The sequence below is a fragment of the Haemorhous mexicanus genome, chromosome 13, assembly GCF_027477595.1.
Source record: "Haemorhous mexicanus isolate bHaeMex1 chromosome 13, bHaeMex1.pri, whole genome shotgun sequence".
In the NCBI taxonomy this organism is placed as follows: Eukaryota; Metazoa; Chordata; class Aves; order Passeriformes; family Fringillidae; genus Haemorhous; species Haemorhous mexicanus.
The window spans coordinates 2,192,408-2,213,984 of NC_082353.1; the positions used below are offsets into that span (position 1 = coordinate 2,192,408).

At 40.2% G+C, this 21,577-nt stretch overlaps 1 protein-coding gene across 9 annotated transcripts in view; it reads right to left on the reverse strand.

The window, feature by feature from the left end:
- The window catches only part of HERC1 (HECT and RLD domain containing E3 ubiquitin protein ligase family member 1), an 88,151-nt gene extending 76,710 nt beyond the window's left edge, over nucleotides 1–11,441 (reverse strand). For 7 of the 9 annotated variants that reach the window (XM_059857844.1, XM_059857847.1, XM_059857846.1 and 4 more), the window contains exon 1: nucleotides 11,286–11,441. The gene's annotated coding sequence lies outside the window, so the exon portion shown is untranslated. Of the gene's footprint in view, nucleotides 1–4,415; nucleotides 4,433–10,770; nucleotides 11,132–11,285 lie in introns of those variants that run through there. The other 2 variants (XM_059857842.1, XM_059857843.1) reach the window with 2 other exon arrangements.
- Nucleotides 11,442–21,577: the final 10,136 nt, after the last annotated feature.

Here is a 21,577-nt window from a genome sequence, read left to right on the forward strand (position 1 = left end):
CTAAAAATAGAGACTGGAGCTTGAAGCTGAGCCCTTGGGAGTGCCCTAGTCTCCCCTTCTGCAGCTTAAAGAAGAAATTGTTGGTCCACCTTGAAAACAACATTCAGTTTCATGTGACAGGCAGAAGGCTTTAACCAGACACTGCTCATAATCCTGGAAATGCTCTCTGAATACAAATGTAAAAGATCTCTGTCTCTGCATGTAACAACTACAGTTCACTGAAGTTAAGCAGAAACCAGGTCACAGTTACACAGGGTATAGGTGGGGTTTATTTCTTCCAGCTCATTGCCACAAATACAAGGTTTATAATTGCTCCAGAGCCTAGACATGAGTTCTTTTTAGGGCAGACAAAAAGAAAATACATTTGGCTTTAAAAACTCCAGTGAACGCTCACTGCTGTTTCACTATATTTGACCACTGGAGGGTCAGGTGAACATGTGGAAGGTACCAAGTGTGCAGGATGGGCCAGTCCCACAGGGTGCAGTCCCACACACTTTCTGAACATGCTGATCACATAGCCAAGCACGAAGGGAGAAGCCAGAAACATATGACAGGTGGAAAAAAGTACTTTTCTCTCGTCATCATAAACCTGTAACAATCTAAATGTATAGCAACAGCTTTGTAAAGCTATTTCAACACTGGAACTAAAGCACTTAAAACACTTCAAACTAAAGTACCCAGAACTTTCTGGGATTTATATTAAACAAACAAACAAAACAAAACTTCCAGCTCATCTGCCCTTATTCCTGCCTTTCTCCTCCTGCTCCTCAGGGAGAAAAAAAAAAAAAAGAAAAAAAAAAAAAAAAAAAAAAGTGAACCATGAGAATGTGCAACGCAACTTATTTGTCGCATCTTTTAGAACCACAGTTCCTGTTGAGGAAATCACCATTTTAGGGCAGTAAATTTTTGCATATATTTCACTGCTGCCTGTTGGTAAATCAACTAAAATGGGACTTAAGACTCATAGCTGAACAAAGATTTCAACATTGTTACCAAATGTAACACCTATTTCAAAAGCTCACTCCAGGGAACAGTGGGGGGGAAATGCATACATCAAACCCTGAAAGCCAAGTTCTATGTATCCGGCCTGTAGCACTTTTCTTTCAGAACAGCAGTGGCAGCAACTTGAGCCGCACAGAAAGACGCGTGAAGGTAACCAAGTCTGCCTTCAGAGCTGGTTCACCCTTGAGAACCACAGCCAGTGCTGCAACAAAACTCAAGGAAAGGCTCAGCCTCATCAAATCCTCCACTGGAGTAAGTGCACAAGCACAAGGAGAGCTGTTGTTACCCATCACTGCACTGGACACCAACTGCTGTTTGCTCCTCTTACATCAGATGAAAGGGAATGTGAGGAAAATAATTTTAAAATGAAACCTGTGAAAACACAAGGAATATAATCAGGGAAGTCTTTTGCCTGAGCTAAGAGGAGAGTAGATAATTTAAATTATGGAAGAAAATCTTCTTAAGAGAGGTCTCTTTTAATATTATAAGAAACATGGGAACTACCTGCAGCAGAGACAAAGATTCTTTTCCCTTTTATCAGTCCATTGCTTTAAATGCACCTGAAGGTGAACCTGTAACTTCCAAAGCTGAATCCCACTGCAGACTGACTGTGTATCCCCTGGTTCTGTCTCTTCAAGCTCAAAAGTCAAAACCAGGTACTATTTCTGGTCTGTTCATGGTTTTCCCCATCATATAAAAAACCACGCCACAGAGCCAAACCACCACTCGAATTCTAAGCTCAGAATCAAGTTTCCACACCTTGCAATAACTAGTAAGCATAGGAGGTAATAGGATGCATCTCAAATTCAAAGAAATCGACTTTACAAGCAGCCAGTGATTGCAAAACCGTAATAATTCAGTGATTGGCATGCATTTCCACACAGCCAAGAACTGACAAAGAAAGCTGATGACAAATTTCATTACCCTTTTATCCATTTCTTTCCCTTCATCTATTCAGTTAGATGATGATTTTTAAGAAGATTTTGATTAGATGTGTTTGCTGCACTTAAGGAAAAAATAAACATAAAACCAAGAGCCTGCAAATGTTTGTCAGCAAGACAGAGTGTACGCTAATAATAACTGATACACTTAAGATCTTCCCTCTTGAGAAAAATAAGGAAAAAGAGGAAAGTTGTCATATTTTAGGGAAAGCATGCAGTCTTCAGTGGCCTAGCAAATAATGTTAAAGAATTTAAAATATGTTGCATTATTAAAGAGTTTGTTTTTTCTTAAAAAGGAATGAATTCAGCCTTAAACCACCAGCTTATTTATACAGGTCACTTAAAATATTAATTTTTAAGCTTTGGTGGAAGCTTGCCTACACTAACTAATAAACTAAATGTATTAAAAGTGCAAATGGCCTATTGCAAGTCATTATTAAATACATCAGACAATTGGGTATATTAAAATTAAAATTAAGATTATATCAATAATGAAATAGGCCAAACAGCCAATTCTTTCACTGGGAAAAAATGCAACTTTTTTTAGGAAAATAACTATTCCCCTATCTCACACAAGAATAAAGTAAGAGACTGGAGATGCATCTAATCTACAAGTTATTTCCACGAAACAGAAATAAATTATGAGGAGATAAACTATGAATGCTGTTCCTTCTTTCCCTCTGCCAAACAGCAATTTAATCACAGAAAAAGAAAGAAGAATTTGATGTTGTCATTAATCCCAGCTTGCTTATTTCATACATACAATACCAAGTCACTGACTGCATGGATGACTAACACCTTAATGTACAACTGACCAGGAGACAGAACGAAATAGGTATTCCACCACAAATCTTTCAATATTTTTATATATACATGCACAGATACATATATATATATATATGTGTATGTATTAATATTTTGGTATTTATATTAAATACTAAAAATATCTGTGTTTCATGAATATGTGCCTGAAACACAAGTAATCTTTCTGCAACAATTATTTATTTTCAAAGGGGAATAATTCTTCCAAAGCATTTCAGTTAACATCAAAGTGAAATTATCAAGAAAATTCTGTATAATTTTTTTTTTGGTGTTTATATATAAAGTGACATATGTAAGGTAAAATGGAACTGAGAACTAACAGTAGATTTTCCAGCCACTTACCACATCTCCTAAATTAGCTATGGAAAGAGATTTTTCTAGAAAGGGAACAAAGGAAACACTAAAGATTTTTCATAAATCCACTTGGCTGGCTCAGACAAGAAGACTGTCAAACCTCTAAGAACAAATATTTTTTTCGGATTTTTACTACAGCTTCAGGAAACCAAGAAGTTTTTAGGTCTTGTCACTTTGAGGTAAGTGGGACAGCTTTGATCACCTTCAAATGCAAAAATAAGAACTCACAAGGGGGGGAAAAAAAACATTGCCAAAGAAATTCATATGGGAAATTCTCAACGTGAACACAATCAAAGGAGTAAGGACTTTGGAAACTGCCCCAAGTACTCCTATATTCCAAGTGAACAGGGGAAAATGAAAATAATTGACAAAGGACTTCAGCATGGGGTTGAAGGTTAAAGTCCATAAAGTTATAAAGTTCCTGTTTCTGAGTCCAGCAGGAAAGACAGGTCTTGGACAGAACACACACAATTCCCTGAAGGAATTTTCATAGTCTTCCCTTTCCATGTCCGGTCAGAAATTATGGGAGATACTTGAATGTCACCCAAGAACCACCTCCATGCAGCCAACAAATTCATCCTGATAGAAGTAAATAGGAAGCTCCCTTCTAGGGTTTAGATTTTAAAAAATGCTTAGAATTTTAAAATGCTCCTCAGAAGTTGCTGTGCGTAGATCTAAGAGAAAGACTGTTGGAATAATTTAAAGAAAGGTGGAGATTGGGCAGAAGCTGTACAGTGAGGCTACATCACCCTGTAGCTCCTTTTGATGAGATCAGGAAGATCAGAAATGGCTCAAGACAAATTAAAGAGAGATAACACTGAATACCTGCAGGAAGGCATGTAGGTATGAAAGTCATGACAAGAAAAAATCGAAGGGTTTATGTTTTGTTTTAAAGAAAGTTGTAGAAAAGATCCTTAAAAAGTAGAATTATATCTAGCTGATTTGATTAGAGAGTGTAAGAGTAGTCTCCCCACAAAACATGTTTTGCTTTTTCAGTCCTTAGCACACACACTCAGCTTATCAGCACACAGAAACCATCGAAACATGTGGAAGGGAGGAGCTGATTTTAGGGCCCTTCCCCCCCCCCAAACATCATCATCTCCAACAGATTGGCTCCACCTCATTGCCAAGTGCAGGTAATCACTGGTATTCCAGCAGGAATAATAATGTCCACAGATAAGGAGGAAGAAGGTGCAACTGCTGCTCAAGCTGAGAAAAGGAAAATATGAACAATCAGCTCAGAAATGCAGGTAAATCTTGAAGCACAGTGATTTCCCAGTGATTGCTTGTACAAACCTGAATCTTCCTGCTAAATTGTTCTTTTACAGCTTTGTGCTTTCCTCCCTGTACAAGGTCCAAAGAAGTAAACACTGTAATACAGGGATAAAAAGCAAAATTCATGTTACAATAAGTGTTGTCAAATGGACACAGCAAATGAGGGGAATGTATTTTAACCTAGTGTATAAGGTAGGCAGAACTACTCACAGTCCATGGAGATTTTCAAACATATAAATTGCATAAAATTATATACAGTATCTTCAATTAGTATGAAGAAAATCCACTTTCTTAAATCAGTGACACTAGCACACACACTGAAGATATAACAAGGATGGAATTTGACAAAGCTACATGCTACCACGTTTTTCTTTAACTTAGCCCGACTACAGCAGAAATCAAGCGCGCACAAAAACAATTATTCTGACATAAGCCAGGTGCTCAGGCTCTTACAAATCCTACAAAAGTGGCTGAAAGCATTATTTTCTGCAAAGCTCTTGAAAAACTGCCCCTATAAAGCTGTAAATATTATATTTCCTAAAAATAAAAAGTTTTCTCAGAGGAAAAATAAACCTCACAAGCATTCACTCTCTCCCTCTCTGCAATCAGCAATTTCAGCAATCCTTGGCAGAAGCTGACTACATTTATTTTATGGGAACCTAATTACAAAAGCTTGCAACACAAGAAGTCTGTCTATGCAGTCAAATAGCAGGCAGGAAACACCAAAATTAAATATGAAGATCTGGTTGTGAAACTGAATTCTGTCCACTGCCCACCTGCGATGTTGTACCACACACATAAACAGAGCTCTTCACTGTGTGTTCATTGACAATGAGCTTCCTGGAGTCTGCAACAGTTCCATTGATTATTTTCAACCTGAGGGACTCTTAGAGCACCTCCTATGCTCAAGGTCCCTTCAGCCTGACGTCACCTGGGTGGTTTCTAAAAAGGAGTAGAAAATTTAATACTTAAACAGATGGCAGCCAGATCACACTACAGCTCTTGATGATGCTACAAGTAGTTAAACCTTTGTTTGCAATGGTGAGAAATTAACTTCTGTGATGGGTCAGAAATATCAAGGATTTTGTGGCTCACACAAAACTCAGGAAAGATTTCACAATCAGAATGATCAGATAATTCTACAAGCTCATTAAAAATATAAATCAATTCATTCACTGCAAATGACACTGACTACTGAAGAAGTTATTCTGGGATGTTATTTTAGATAATTTTTGATAAAGTAGAAGTTCTGAGTTCATTGCCAATCACAGCTCTGAAAAAGCTAATTTGCTTAAAATATGACAGAAAACCTAATAAATTATGTTTCTGTTTACTCCCTCACTGTGATGACAGTATTACATTATACAAGTGGAATCTCTTCAAAGTTTCAACATTTCAGTTCTTAGCATAAGCACTCAGGACCCTTTTACATTACTTTTTTATTCAAATACATGTAACATTCTTACCAGTAAAATAAAGTCTTTAGTCTGTATCCAAGACTACTAAATTATTTTCTCAATATTCTGTCAAATTCCTAACCTGTACAACTCCAGAGCTAAATGTCAAATTCAAGATATGGCTGTACCTTTATTTTGTGCAACAGAAGGCCTGTTCTCTGGTTTTGCCAAGTTCCACTCCTAACAGTTCCTGACATTCCATAAAATGACAGATTACCTTAAGTTTTTGTCATTCCAGTCTTTCATACTTCTTACAGAGAAGCCACGAATTCCCAGTAAGAATCTTGCTTCACATGCTGCCAGCTCTTTTTGCAATCCCTATATGAATTTTACAATCTGAAAGCGCAACTAAATGGAACTGATTTGCTTCCCTTTTTACCTAAAAAAGGGACTGTATATACAGGATTTAGCAGCAGGTATCAGAGCTCAAAACAACATTTACAGCCTTTTACTTGAAAGGTGATTTAGAAACCAAGAATATATAAAAGTAATTAAAATCCTGCCTTGTCACATACCAAAAATATGAAATGTACAGAAATGTAAAACCCACAATACGTTTCATATGGCTTATGGCAAGGGGACACTATAACAGTTGAAACCAACAGGACATAATGTTGGCTAGAAGAGTTATCTGTTCAGTATTTCACTAGTGCCAAAAAGTACTGTAGGTCACTAAACAAGGCAGGAATCTTCAAATGTTCTTTTTGGCCTCTCCATGTAATCTGGACACACTGTCATGAGAGATGCAAGGTGAATGGAATCTATCCAAAACAGTCACGGGAAAGAAAAAGAGAAAAAGATAACTTAGAAAGCGCTTGCACTGCAGAGAAATTACTACAAATTCACAAAGAATTGAAAGTAAAAAATGTCCTCAGAAGCAGCGAAAAAAATAAAAAAGGCAGCAGGGCTAGTAACAGGAGATGGACTGTAAAACAGCGGAGAAAAAATAAGTTGTGGTTTCCTACAAATCTGAAATAGGAAGCAAGGAACAAAAGGAACTAACCCAGAAAAAGCAAGCAAGAACAGCAGCTATAGCAGTTTGTCCTTCACTACTGAAACATTACAGTGAAATACACACCAGTATTAATTCATGTGAACATCTGTCTACACTGAGCACAAGGGCCAGTACCTTTCCTCCTTGTATTAGACTCCTGCTCAGCATATGAAAACTAAATGAATGACATTATCATTCAGAATAAGATAAATTATGCAAACAACCATCAACTTTTCTTTCCAAATAATGAATTCCACCTAACCTCATATTTGTTAAGTAAGTCATGGTAAGGTTCTACTTGATACTCTTCCACTTTTAGTCTTCCTACATGATTTTAGGTTCCTGTGGGATTATTTATTTATTTATTCATTATCAGGTATAGTATTGAAACCAATACAATGCTATGCCTTCAGCTGGTCACAACAGGTTACTCAAAAAATATTTTTGGAGAGACTAAAGGAAAACAAAGTTATTTTTAAGTTAAAATTAAATTAAAGCTATATGCCCTTTTGGCTTTAGGGTTTAAAAAGTGATTCAAAAACCTAATCATGGCTTCTCAATGTAAACTCCTGGGGGCTGTACAAAATCTACCCAAGCAGAGAATAAATAAAAATTATCATTATTGTTCAGCAGATAAACTTAGAAAAATCAATTTAATCCATTACTTCTTCAGATGCTTTAAGGTTATCAAAACAAAAGCTGAGAATGCAAGGCACTCCACACACACAATCATCAAAAGCAGTTAGTAAAGAAGAGGTGAGAAGCAGAAATTCCCCATGCATCAAAACATTGCAACAATTGGAGCAAAGAAAGGTGCCTGATCTTGCACTGGAAAAGGGACGAAAACTATGGTGAGGTTTTAGCACTACCACTCTCCCCAGAAGATACAATCACTTGTATTTCTACTGTGTAGTGTAGTAACAATATTTTCAACAACCACAACACATAGGAACAGACACTTACTTGCAAAAACTACAGAAGTTTTAAAGATGTATTTACTAGAAATCATTACTTGAAAATTCAGCAACAGACAGGAGAGTGCAATATATACCGACAGTCAAAATTCAAACACTTTCAACTTTCAGGTTAGCTGTATGTAAGCAGAAAGGTGGACTGCAGCCTTTAGATAGATGGATCGATCTATATATACATCTATATATAAAGGGGGCATATAAGAGCAATGGAGAGATACCTGCTATCAGGGCCTGTGGTGACAGGAAAACAGGAAATGGTTTCAAATTGAATATGAGTAGCTTTACATTGGATATAAAGACGAAACATCTCAATGAGGGTGGTGAGACACTGGAGCTGGTTGCCCAGCTAAGTTTTGGATGCCCCTTTGTGTTAACACTTCCTGTTAACATTTGCATTTCTTGACTCAGAGAACTCCTATTATAACTACTTGAAAAAGAAACTTCTGTTGCGTAAATTCACACATTTGTAAGGAAATGTTTTGAGAACGAATTTTCAGTATTATCTAGTCCCGACAGCAAAAGAAAAAATCGTTACTAGTAAGGGGGACTCAAACTGCAGGCTCTTCTTTAAGCAGCACATTAATTCCAACTTCCAGCAGAGAAGATGATTGCTTGAGCCACCTGAACATTCTCCCAAATAGCTTCGTGACATCAGGTCAATCACAACAGGCCAGGGAATATACCTGGCCAGTTCCAAGGTCACAGTGACACTTGCTGTTGATGGGCAAATCCTGTAGCCACTGGGCTCCAGACTGGCTTTGTTTTCTTTCTTTCATTTTAGGAAGTTACAAGGGTTACTCTGAATGACTCTAATGCACAGCAAGCACCTGCAGCACGCTGGCACTCATTTCAAGCAGCCCTGTGACAGCAGAGCTTCAATTTCTGAGGGCTACTTCAGATGTTTTTAAAGAGCTAACACCTACTAGATTTGAATGTTCCACTCGACTGTCAGTCAGTGCAAGGGAGACAGACAAAAAGAAACCGTGGCAGCAATTTCAGAGTTTGAGTACTTCTGAGAGCCAATCAGAGCAATCCCAACCAGGACGGTACTCACCGTTCACTACCACAACTTTGACAGCAGGAAGTCAAAGACAGCCACAGAGAATTGCATCCTACTTTTAACTAAAACACACCAGTGCAAGATAAAAAATATCTCAAGTTACATGAACAGAGGAAGATTAAGTACCTGTACAGGATCTAAGGCCAGTGCTGTGAAAGGCTAATGACTTCCTAACAACCTATGACCAGAAACCAAATGCCTGCTCCACCAGCCAACCTAAAATATACATAATTTCTGTCTCCATTACTTATTTTTAAAATGGGAATGAGCACATCTCTACCAATGAATATTACAAGAATAATAACAGAAACTAAAAACAGAAAGAAAAATTGGAATACATGTGTCTTAACGTCTTAAACATACATAATTTTACTACTCAAACACAAATATTACTGCTAATTTAATATGTAGCTTTCCCCATCCTTAAAATGGTCCTACTCCTGTCAGTACCGATAATTTAAAATATTAATATTATTAATAATTTAAAATATTAATATGCTTCTGCAGAGCACCCCTCTACTACTGTTTTCTTTGAAAAATAAACTTTATGGCTACCTCAGATTGGTAAACTAAAGGCAAAACCCAACAAAGATCTTTAATCAACTACTATCTATTTAATACAGTTCTGAAACAGCAGAACAAGTTTTCACTGTTAAACTATTTTTCAATTCACAGATTAAATGAATAAAAAATACTGTGTTATATTCTTACTATGCCAAGCAGTCTCTTGGCAAAAATAAGTCAAAGACTTGACATCCCTATGCTTAATTAACAATTAGATAAACACCTCATTTACACAGTTTCCAAAAAAAATTTCAAGACCCCCCACTTCCCCTTCAACTTACACACTTCCAACCCCTTAAACTCATTTAGTTTTAATGTTCAAAGAGCAAAACATACATGATACAGTTAAATAAGAACACAGGAGCAGCGAGGAAAACCTCACTACAGGTTTGCATTCAGAGACAAAAAGCTTTAAGATGTTTCATTTTAAAACAAAACCACTGAGATAGAGCCACCTAACAAATTCCTCATAGATGCAAGGCTACAGGAGACTGGCAATTGCCATTCTGTCCTGTAGCACAACGCTGTACAGCTTTTAATCTTCCACGCAAAAAAACAGATTCCTCTCAGAATGGGAAAATAGTAGCAGACTGACCAGGTACACAGCCTACCTTTCCAGATTAAATACCTATTATAATTTCCCCCAAAACTATGTGAGAATTAACCCTGAGATCAAAGTCCTCCACAGTCCCACATCCCAATGGAGCAGACATGGTATACATGGGGTCTCTAACAAGGAGCATTAAATTCAGCACATGTAAACTGAGGTTTTATTAAGAAATACCAGCATAGAACACTCCGCTGAACTACAAATCTAATCAACCTCATAAGACAACATACACATATACATATACAGACACATGCAGGATATGTTTACATGTATATAGAGCACACGGTTCCAGCTACAAGAAATTACACCACTCAGCACACGGTTCAAGCTACAAGAAATTACACCACTCACGGGGAAACAATCAGCTTAAGTACGTGGCACCAGAAAATAAAATGTTTCAACTGCACTAAACCTCTCTTATATACCGTGAAAGGGAGAGGGCATAACAATAGGATTCTGCCCTTTAAAAAACATGAAAAGCAGCTTGTGTACAGCAACATCTCAATGAAATTAACCATATGCAGTTAAAAAAATAAACCAAAACCAAAACAAAACAACAAAACACCTACTAGGACTTCACTCTGACATACAAAATAAATCATCTCTAAGTAAAAGCATATATATAATGTTTCAGTATTGCAAGCAAGAACCAACAAACATGCCGTGGGAAGACGGTGCAATTCAAATGACAGGTCTGGAGATAGAAGGAACACCTACCTACAGTCATGCACACAGTTGATGAAGGCAAACATGACAAATTTCAGACTGAATTTTGTGACACCTGCCGGGTCCACCTGGGATGCACGTAGCCAGAGAGGCATCCACCATTTAGAGGAAAATGCACGGCCACACTACAACAGCATCCATGAGGTTCATGGGGAAAAAGCACGAGCTGCGAGGACCTCAGCCGAAGTACAATGCAGAATTCGCACAGTTTATGCCGCTTTGAAAGGGCCCAAAAAGCCCCCACGAAGGGAGAAGAGCTGCCGGAGGACGCCCTTCCTTCTTCCTCCCTCAGCAACAGGGCAGTGACACCCGACCGGCCCCACCTGCCTCCCCTTTTCCTCACGGCCGCCTGCACCTTCCCCCGCTCCTGGACGCCCGCGGCTGTAGCTGCGGCCCCGCGGTGTCGTCGGGCGGGGAGGGCGCGGGGAGAGCCATCCCGGCCCTGGGCTCGCCCAGGCCTCCCTCCCCTGCCCGCGCTCCTCAGCCCCACGCGGCCGCGCGCTCACCAGGCAGCGGCGGGGGGAGGCAGCGGCGCTCGGCCCGGAAGCCCCGCGGGACCGGCGGGGCGCGGAGAGCCGACCACGGAGATCCCGCCGGGAACCGCGTCCTCCCGGCCCAGATTGTCACAGGGAAAACATGACGCGGGCGGGGAGCCGCCGATCTCGCGGGGCTACCGCGTGGTTCTCGCGAGAGCGCCGGCCGCTCCCCGCCTCCGCCCGCGCGTGCCCCGTGCGTGGGCACGCGCGGCTCGCCGCCGAGGTCGGAGCGGCGGCGGGACCGGCGGCGGGACCGGCGGCGGGGAAGCACTGGGAATGAAGAGAGTGCCCAGACAGTGCGGTTTACTGGTCTTCTGCAAGCGTGAGGAAGAGCAGACCAATGCTTTTGCATAAAAACGACCAAAGAAACAGGTCAGAGAAACGAAGCACGTAATTTAGGCCGGGATCCCGATGGAATTGACGTATTGGACATTAAGTGAAGAGAAATGGATGCCGCATGCAGGGACAAAAAGTGCAGAAAAGGCAGAACGAATCACATTAGAGGACAAGCAGGAGTATATTAAAGTGTTCGCTTAAACACAATGAACAACATTACAGCAAATAGTAAAACCGTCACTGAGGAATGAAATTCCAAGTCTGAAGAAGGATAAAGGATGCAGTGAACATCGTCACAGGCTTAGACGGTGGCAGCAACAACAGTACACCAAGATGAGGGAGGCCACAGCAGCAACAGAGTGAGAAATCTCAGTTATACCCACATGAACTGGCAAAGTCCATACAATATTAGGGATGTCATGCCTGAATCAGTAGACATTCATCGACTAAGTGAATGGGAAAACATACAAGAAGCAAGAGGAAAACTGCAAGAAGGGACTGCATATATTTGAGTACATCAGCCTAAGTCAGGAATACAATGGAAGCTTACATAAATTAATGATGTGAAATAGATGAACAGGGAATAATTGTTTATGCTCTTCCAGTGGAAGAGCTAGAAGGTAACAAGAGGAACTAGTAGATGACAAATTCAGAAAAAGGAAAAGAATTACTATTTCTTCATTCACATATAATTAAGCTGTAGAACACCTTGATTCAGGACAATATGTAGTAGAAGTTTACCTGGACTCAAAAAGAGACTGGAAAAATACAGGAAAGAAAAAAATCCATCCTCTGGTTGAAAAATGCCCCTGCCCACAGAAAGCCCTACAATATTTGGAGACACTTTCCTCTGTGCTTGCTCCTGCCTTTCCTTCCTAAGGCATGGGCTGATGGCTGGATCAGACACGGTGCCAGTGGATCAGCGATCCCATCTTTATGTTCTTGTCCTATAGCCTACGTTTCCTGGATCTCTCCTCATTAGCCTTAATGCTTTATTCTGAGTTATGAAGTGTTAGGGAGGTCCCTAATGGTAGAGCTCAGCTCCCTGGAGGGACTGTTGCATTTCATGACACAAGTTCCAACCAAAATTGGACTAAATGTCACTGACCACTTTAGAGACACATCCCAGGTATTGATGGCTTTTCATTCTCCCCCCTAAAAGGCAACTCAGGGATGCACAACGTTTTGCATCAGAATAAAACTCAAATGCCTTGCTTTGAAAAGTCTGACCCAACCAAGCTAAAAATCACAGACTTAAGAAAAAAGTCTTTGTTAGCAATTTACCCATGTAATATCAACTCAGAGGATAATGGTCAAGACAACCCATTTTTGCTCAATAAGTTGTAAGATTTGTTTTGTTTTGTACCTCCAACTACACCAGCTAATCTTTTATCTAAAATCATAGTCAAACTCTGCTGTGAATGAGCACCTTCTTTGTTGATGAGACCACCTATGCTAACAAATACCATCAAAATAGGGGTAAACTATAAAAACATTTTAAAGCATTCCTTAAGTATTTCAAATATGACAGCTAAAGGATGCTGTATAAGAAACAAACTTTAAAAAATCAACAGATACATGAAAACACACTCAGTGCAGACATGTCCAGCAGATCTGCCATTCCACAGAAGAGAAAGAAGAATAAACACACACTCAGCAGGATGTGCTCTTCTCCATGTTCACATGGCCCTCGCCCACACACATTAATCACAACATGAAGACAAAACCTTATCATTAACTGCAGCTTTTATGGCTTGGAGGCTCCACCTGCAGCCAAACATTGTATAATTCTCAAGGAATTTCTAAGGTTCACAAATGTCTAATGCTTTTAAGTTACGTACACTTAACTATTAAGTTCACAAAACCTCAAGGATTTCTGTTTTGTTTGTCAAGTCTTTACCTGTAGCAGATGCAGGGCCGGCTACGGCTCCGTGGAGGGATGTTTAGAGAGAGGTATTTGCTGAGTCATAGGAATTGAACCAGGAGTCCTCACTCTGGTCCTCCAGGCCTGCTTATCTCTCTGTGACCCCATAGGCTAGTTTCCCTAACCCTTACTATTGGTCAGTTTTCAATCCTCCCTAACCCTATAAAAGAGGCTGTCTTGGCCCATTCTTTGGAAGAGCTGCTTTTAGACACTTTGCAAGACCCTCAGAATAAACCATCGTGGAATTTTCTGAAGCCGCCTTCCCTCTCTCATCCTTCATCTGCCTTCCAGAAGCCACGGCCAGCCACAGCCCCTACGAGCAAGCTAAGAGCTGAAATCATAAAAGAGCTGATTTCGCTGAGAGCTGACAATCACTAAGCTTGCTAGGGGCCACGGCTGTGCCGCAGTCTGGCCTAGGGCACCCCAGCCTCCAGAGGGCTGAGGTATCCGGCCTTGAGACTGCTTGCCTGGGGCGCTTACCCTACGGGGAACCAGATGTCCGGCTAAGAAGCTAGCCCCTGTGGCTTCATTATTTTACATTTACCCAGCCCATCAATCACTCTGCAGTACTGAGAGTCAAGGGCTCTCTCCTTGCCATTTGCCTGGATGCTGGTGGTAGGGCTGGATGCAGGTGCAGGGGCTGTTCCAGAGGCTCACTGATCTCAGAACTGAAGTTACACTGGAGGACCATTGCTGTTGCAATGCTATGAATATCTATTGCTATGAATAGCATCTTTGTGAACTCTCACATGAAGCTTGTTTATTAGATAGAAACTGTTAATATTTAATATTAACTACAATCTTTGATAAGTCAAGTGACTTCCACAGTTTCTCCTTCAGAGCTAGACCCCCAGTGCCTGAGCTACTGTCTGCATCTACAGCCAGCTGGACTCAGGAGCTTCCAAACTGGAAAACCTAGCATGGCAAGTGATGCAGGATGAGGAGGTCTAGTCCATCACTCTGTACTAAGCAGGCAAGTATTGTGAGAATTACTGAGAACCCAAACAAAGCAAACAGCATTCTAGCCTACAGGAGCTCCAGTAGGTGTGAAAATAAGGACATAAAGAAGGGGAACAAGTCTACATTTGCTCTGACGCTACCAATGGCTGTCACCACAACTCAGCCACCTTATCTGAGAGTCAATTATCATTAAATGAAAACATAGCACTTGCATCCTTTGGAAATTGCAGAGCCTCCTGAAACTCATTTGGGTACCCTGAGGACATACCAGAAGAAAGATGAGCCCTCCAGCCACCTGCAGCTATATATTAACAGGGTGAATGTAACAAAATGTTGAGAAGAGTTTTATGGGACACTCCTAGACATAGGCCAGGAATACCTGAATCACAGCTTTTCAGTAGGCAACATCATTCATCCTTTTCTCTCTCCTTCACAGCAAGCATAAGCAGAAGTATTCAAAACTACAAATCTCAAGAGTTCAGCCCCTAATGTCCCTGACTGCAGGACATTCATGCTCCATTTTTATTTCCAAAATAGTTTCCATCTTACCTTCAAAGCATAGAGGGAGGCCAAGAGAAAGCCCATATGATTGATCATGGAGGTTTCAAGAGAAAGGAGGCTGTAGATAGTACCTCTGTTGTCTCTGTGCTCTCACCTCTTCTTTAAAACAGAAATAATCCTTCATGATGCAGACCTCTCAAGTCCCACCCACAGTTTTCCTCCTTCCCAGCTTCACTTGGACTAAGGCAGATTTCTTCCAGCATTTAGCTCTACAAGACCTGTTTTACATCAATGATTCCCTATTACTTTGCATGAGTTACTGCATTATTTATTAGTTTAAAATGTACTGTTACATAATCCCATCAAATGTACTTTTAATATTAAGCAATGAAAAGAAAGGTATAATGACAGAATAAAGCATAATTTAACATCAAACATTTTTCTCACTGTTAATAATTATCCTTTACTTTTTTAGTAACCATATTTAACTCTTCATCCTCTTATGATCCAAACATTTCACCAGAGCTATGAGCAATTCCACTCTCACTATTTTTGTAAGATCTTCTTTTATAATGCAGTGCCTAGGACAAGACCCAACATCCAGCATGATGCTATGCTATTTATCTAGGGCTTATTCTCAATTTTCCACAATGCAGAATAATTTTGGATCATTACAGAAAATGGGAATTTATATATTAAATACCTCAATTAACTGTGTTTTGATTTTACTGACTTCTCTTTTTCCAGCAGACTTTGCTAACATTGGAATGCCTTGCTGTTGTCATGGCAATGAAAGGAGTCTGTATGGTTTGGGATGTGACTCAGAAAAATTTTATGCAGAAATGGGCCAACAATTACAACAAAGGACATTGAATGTTTCTGTGCCACCAGTTAATAAATGGTCAATGGAAAAAAAAAGAAAGATCCCAAATCTGAACAAATGATACCGAACAAAACTTGATTGGATAGAAGACACCAAATTATTACTTGTGACCCTCTCTTGCATATAGGTCTCTATGTATAGCTTTATTACCCTCAAGAGCAATTAAAATCAGAGTGATCTGCCTGGTCTAACCATAACAGAACGCAGATTCGCCCAAAGCAGTTACGTTCTTAGTGTTTAGAAATATGAGAAGTCCTGTATTGTGGACTTATCCCAATAAAAAACAGTCTCGAAGCCATCATCTCTGTGTGGGCTCATTCAAAGGCAAGGCTCTTCTCATGGCTCACAATTCACAAGAGGCAAAAGGGAGGCAAGTTTGCCAATCAAAAGATGAGGTAAGGAGCTTGTGGCAGTCCCCGAGGAGGTGTGGACAGAGCTGTTGCAAGCAGTAAAAAGCATGACTAAAGCCAACCTACACCAATCTATGAAATGCATGGAAAAATTATTTTTAGCTAGACATTCACCTATGTCTTCTATATGTTACTCATGACAACACTAGCTCTTTTCCTGTGGATCCAAGCTGTGTGACGGGAGCTGTTATTAGATCATTTGCCTGGGCAGGTATGCCAAATATGAAGGCACTGAAATATATGCATCTGTGTCAGCCCTTAATTTCATCTTCCGACTCCTGATCTGGAGTGACAGTTCCTCTGCCTGGCACTTCCTATTCATATCAAGCTGAGCTATATTAAGTGTTATTTATTAGAAAGCAATCTAAAGCCACATCCACACGGCCAGCTGGCTCTTACCCCAGTACAAATCATCAGTGCCACCTAATCAACAGTTTCAGAGCTCAGGATTGCAGGCAGTCATGTCACTTCTTTTCTTCTACTGTTGGACACAACTGTGAAATGCAGGGTAGGAACCAGTCTGAAGTAACCTCAAATTTAAGATTGTCCTAGGGTGACGTTAGGAATGCTGTTATCCCCATTCGTGTGTGTGTAATTTATGCTGGATATTATGTTCTGTGCCTTTAAGAGTGGCAGAATGAAAGTTTTGTTTTGGGCCTCTTATCAGCCACTCGGTGGCACATACAGATAGCACCAGTACATAGTGCTGCCTTTTTGCTTTTTGCCCTGCTTTTCACTCTGCTCTTGCTTCTGCTTCGCTCTGCTTTGCTTTTGCTTGCTCTTGCTCTTTTCCCACTTCTCATTAGTTAATTTAGCTAAACAGTCCAAATTCCTTCCTGGACTGTTTCCCCTCTCCTGTTTGGACCTACTGACCTGCTCCGGGCTGGGACCTGGGAAACACCGAGAGAGAGTTTGCATTTTGTGGCTGCAGCAGCTGCCCCAGCGCCAGAGGGACTGATAACAGCGACCAGCCCCAGGAGTGACTTTCTGAATGTGTCATCTTTTTCAGAGCAGTGAAAGAGCTGTGTCATCCAGTATTGTTCATTTTGTGTGTTGGGGATGCTGTGCTTGTCAAATAAACAGGTTCTTTCCACTTCTCTCCGAGGAATTCTTCCCGAACCGGTTGTGGGGGGAGGGGCTGTGTGGGTTTGTTTTCTGGAGGGCCCCTTTTTGGGGATTCTCTCCCAAATTTGCCCTAAACCAGGACAAAGATCTAGTTCAATCCATGGCCATCTCTCCCTTTCTTTAGCTAGCTAGTAACTCTTTCAAACTGTTTCGCTCAGCCTAGCTTTGTATCAAGGGTCCACACCTCAGAAATGCCCTTGGCCAAGCCAAGACAGGAAACATTCCAGTGAACCACTGGGGAAAAGGCATGAAAATCAAGAGAAGTTTGCACTGGAAGACAATGAATGATAATATACTGGGGAAATTAAAAGGATTATGTGTGAGCAACTAAGTAACAACTGAATTCATGCACAAGACTAATTCCAAACTAATCTATGCATGGATATGAAACATTTTGAGCATATATGGCAAGCAGGTTACTAGGACTTCAAGAGGATTAATAATTCTCATTACCTCAATATGGTAGCATCCAGCACACAGCTACAGCGCAGCTTAAACACTGTGTCACAATAACACCTATATGCATAAAAATAATGGAGAGTACTAAACAACAAAACAGAATGGCCGATTGTCAAAGTATCAGTCATAGGACTGCCATTCCTAGCTGCATGCTTATGGGTTGTTCACAATTCCTTTGAGGTCTTGTGAGTGAATTTTGGTGCTCTGCTTTAAAAACCCCTGTTGCACAACCCTGTAGTGTGTCTCCACTTCCCATGCTTTCAGCAATAGAGTCAGGAAAAGAAAAGTGCCTGTAACTATTGTTTTCCCCTCCCACACCCTGTAGTCTTTCCTACTCGGTGAGCAAGACCTTTGAATGGAAGCAAGGAAAAAGGCAGCACAGGGCTCTAACAACCCCTTTGTGCTTACTACTGGAGATTCCCCATCCCTTTGCATTTCAAGTGGAGAGGTTACCCAGCTTCCATGGCCCTGGAGAAACAGGAGCAAACAGACCAGTTGCTCTTGACAGGACACGGGGGGATGGACCCAAGCTCTGCCAAATACAGCACGCAAGAGCTGTGTGCATCCCCAGCAACCTCAGAGCCCTCCCAAAAGGGAGCACCTGCAGGGTTGCACCAGTTAATATTCACAGAGAGTTGCATAATATCAAACTGGGCTCAGTAGCAAAGGAACACTTGAGCTGTTTCGAGCAAGCATCGTTCTAGTTTCTTCAATGGAATCCAAGACAGGTAAGTTTAGGAAATAAAGATTAATGTTTATGCAATTCACAAGCACAGCATTGACCCAGTCCCCATTTCCAGAACCAGAAAAAAGTCTTTATTTAGAGGGCTTCAGTAAAGCAAAAAGCTTCAGTTTTTTTCACTGAGGCCATCTGACCCTAAGTCCCTTCCTCATTATTTCTCTCTGAAGTGAGTTATACATCTAAGCACTGGCATAGACCTGCTTTCAAATTACTCTAATCTTTTTGCACAAATGCAAAATATTATTATTTTTACCACATTTTTTCCATGCAAGATCCTATACATCATTTCTTTCATCAAGAATTTAATTTTGAAAGTCAGAATATATAATAATCTCATAAAAAGGCAAATATTACACCTAGGAAAAGCTTTTTTTTTTAAATATATAATTGTGAGTTGGGTTTTCTTTGCAGAATACAAATGCATAAAAAAAGAGAGCTGTCCTCAAAATTAGCAACATTCCAAGACCATGATTACACACAGTATTCAGGTCATTGTGCCACATGAAACCTGAAGGCCTGAAAGATACTGAAAAACCTTTCGTCTGTATAGCATATTCAAATGCATTGTTTAGCATTTTTAGAAAGAATTTGTTTTTCCACATAATCTAGATCATTCTTTAGAATAAATCAGATAAAAATCAAAACAAAAGATTTTCAAAAAAATCTTTTTAGGGAAAATCCCCCAAACTTACAACTCTATTTTTGCCCCAGAATTTGTCTTTCTGAACTTGAGCTACAAAAGCAATTGATTTTTCTCTGAGTTTATCTTTCTTTTCAATTCTGACACCTATGTGTCTTCCTTGCTCATGCTCCATTCCACCATTTCACTACTTTTCCCTCCCTTTTCCTAACAGGTATTTGTCTAGTGCTCTGACTGCTGGGTTTTTTTACTGACTTTTCTTTGGCTTCTGTCAGTTCATTAACATTTTTCTGGTCTTTAACTCAAAGTGAATATTCCAGCTGTGGTCCAAAAACTGTACAATGAGGAATTATCCTTGTGCTTTCATGAATCAATGACTACTCTGTAAGGCTAAAAGCAGTTTTTCTCTTCCCATTGTTTTCACATTTCCTCTCATTCCATTTGTTCTTGCATTCAATTTTTTTTTTCCAGCAAACACCACAAGACAAATAATACCCTCTCACACCTTTCACTTTGAGATCTCACAATATTTTTCAAAAAGAATCCTCTTCCCCTTAGATGAGGGGGGGAATATGAACAAATAGGATAGAGTTATCTCATCCCAATATGTCTAGCACAGGCTGTGTTTCAGTTCAGCATGTTACCTGATATTCTCCTTTTACAAGAGAATGCCTGCTCATAGTGGTCTGTGTAGAAGGGACTGGTAAAGTTCCAAACTGCTTTTTCCTGTCCCACACAGCTCCTTGGGCTGCCGTCACCACAACGCCTGGCTGCTGCTGGGCAAGGAGTGCACCCACTCACAGGGGAGACTCAGAAGTGTAAAGGTCACTTTCCAAATGAATACTGGAAAAAAAACCTTTTACTTGGAATGCTATCATCATCTTCATTTCGGAGAGGTCAAAACTAAGCCTAGACAAGTGGAGCAACTTTTCCAATACCTGAGTTTAACCCAAATGCCCAGAGCTCCTTCCACATATGTTCTGGATTTGTATGTGCCATGAAGTCCTGGACTTGAAAGACAGAATCACAGAGCATCCAACAGACATTTCCTCTCTGACATAGCTAATTCAGCCCTAAATCACCCAGAAAAGAGATGAGTTAAAACATTTATATCATTAAACACTAATAAACACTTCAGCCAATTCCACAATGTGAATTATGAAAACAGCTAAGAGCCTATAAAAGTGATTAAAAGGAAAAAAAAAAAAAAAGGAGGAAGTAAGAAAAGATCAAGGCAAATATACAACAAACAATTAATTTAAAACTCCATCCTACACCTACTTTTGAATTTTCTCCAAATGGACTATATCAAGCTCTACATAGTGTTAAATCAATTTAATTACAGAATCACATGGAAAATAACATTTAAAACCCTTCACTCCTCTTCCCAAGAGTGAAACCAAACTATTACCCAACACACCTTAGTAAATTTCTCTTTTTGGTTAAAAAAAGCCTGGAATTCCCCTAAGAGAAAAAAAAAAAACACAAAATAACCCCAAGTTTTGCTTTGAAATGGAATACAGTTCCATTATACAGAAATGTTTGGCTAGATGAATAGAAAGCTCTGCCCTTTGCACAAAAAGGGCTGCAAAGAGCATCCTATTTAATTAAGCTGGTGTCCTAAAGAATAGTCCATCAATACATCCTCTGAGTAATTTGCATATTTAGGATGGGATGTAAGTTATCACTATCGGAACTTTATGGATCATTTTTTGAATTAGCTTAGAAATTCTTTATGTCAGTTTTCTGCTTCCAGCTGAAGCACTCACCAAGGTCCTACTCTCTCCAATCACATATAGAGTTTGCCATATCAATGTACAATTAGATGCCTGCTGTGCTAGCCTTTGAGCGAGGAGAGGCTTTGGGATCCTTTTTGGTCCTGCTCTCACATCTGTATTTCAGTGAGGTTATCCTGTGCTGAATATTGGTGCTGAGAACAAAGTCCAAGCTATGGAATTAAACCTACTGATAAGAAGGGTGCCAGAATTTCAGCATTGTGACATGGGAACGAAAATAGGCATCTCTTTTCTGTTGCTGTGAGGTGTCACAGAATCAAAATTCCTACAGTACTGGAAGGACATGGTACCTGGACAATGCCTAAGGACAGTGGATTGGCCCACACCCACTGGCACCTCCTACACCTCCCCTAATGTTTGTTGCCCACACCGTCCAATACAGTGACCCTTTCCCACCTCTCCCAGCTTCTCCTCAGTGTCATTCCCCTGCTGCCCTCATTCACTACCCTTCCTCCCCTTTCTAAGAACATTTTCCAATTTGTCTCT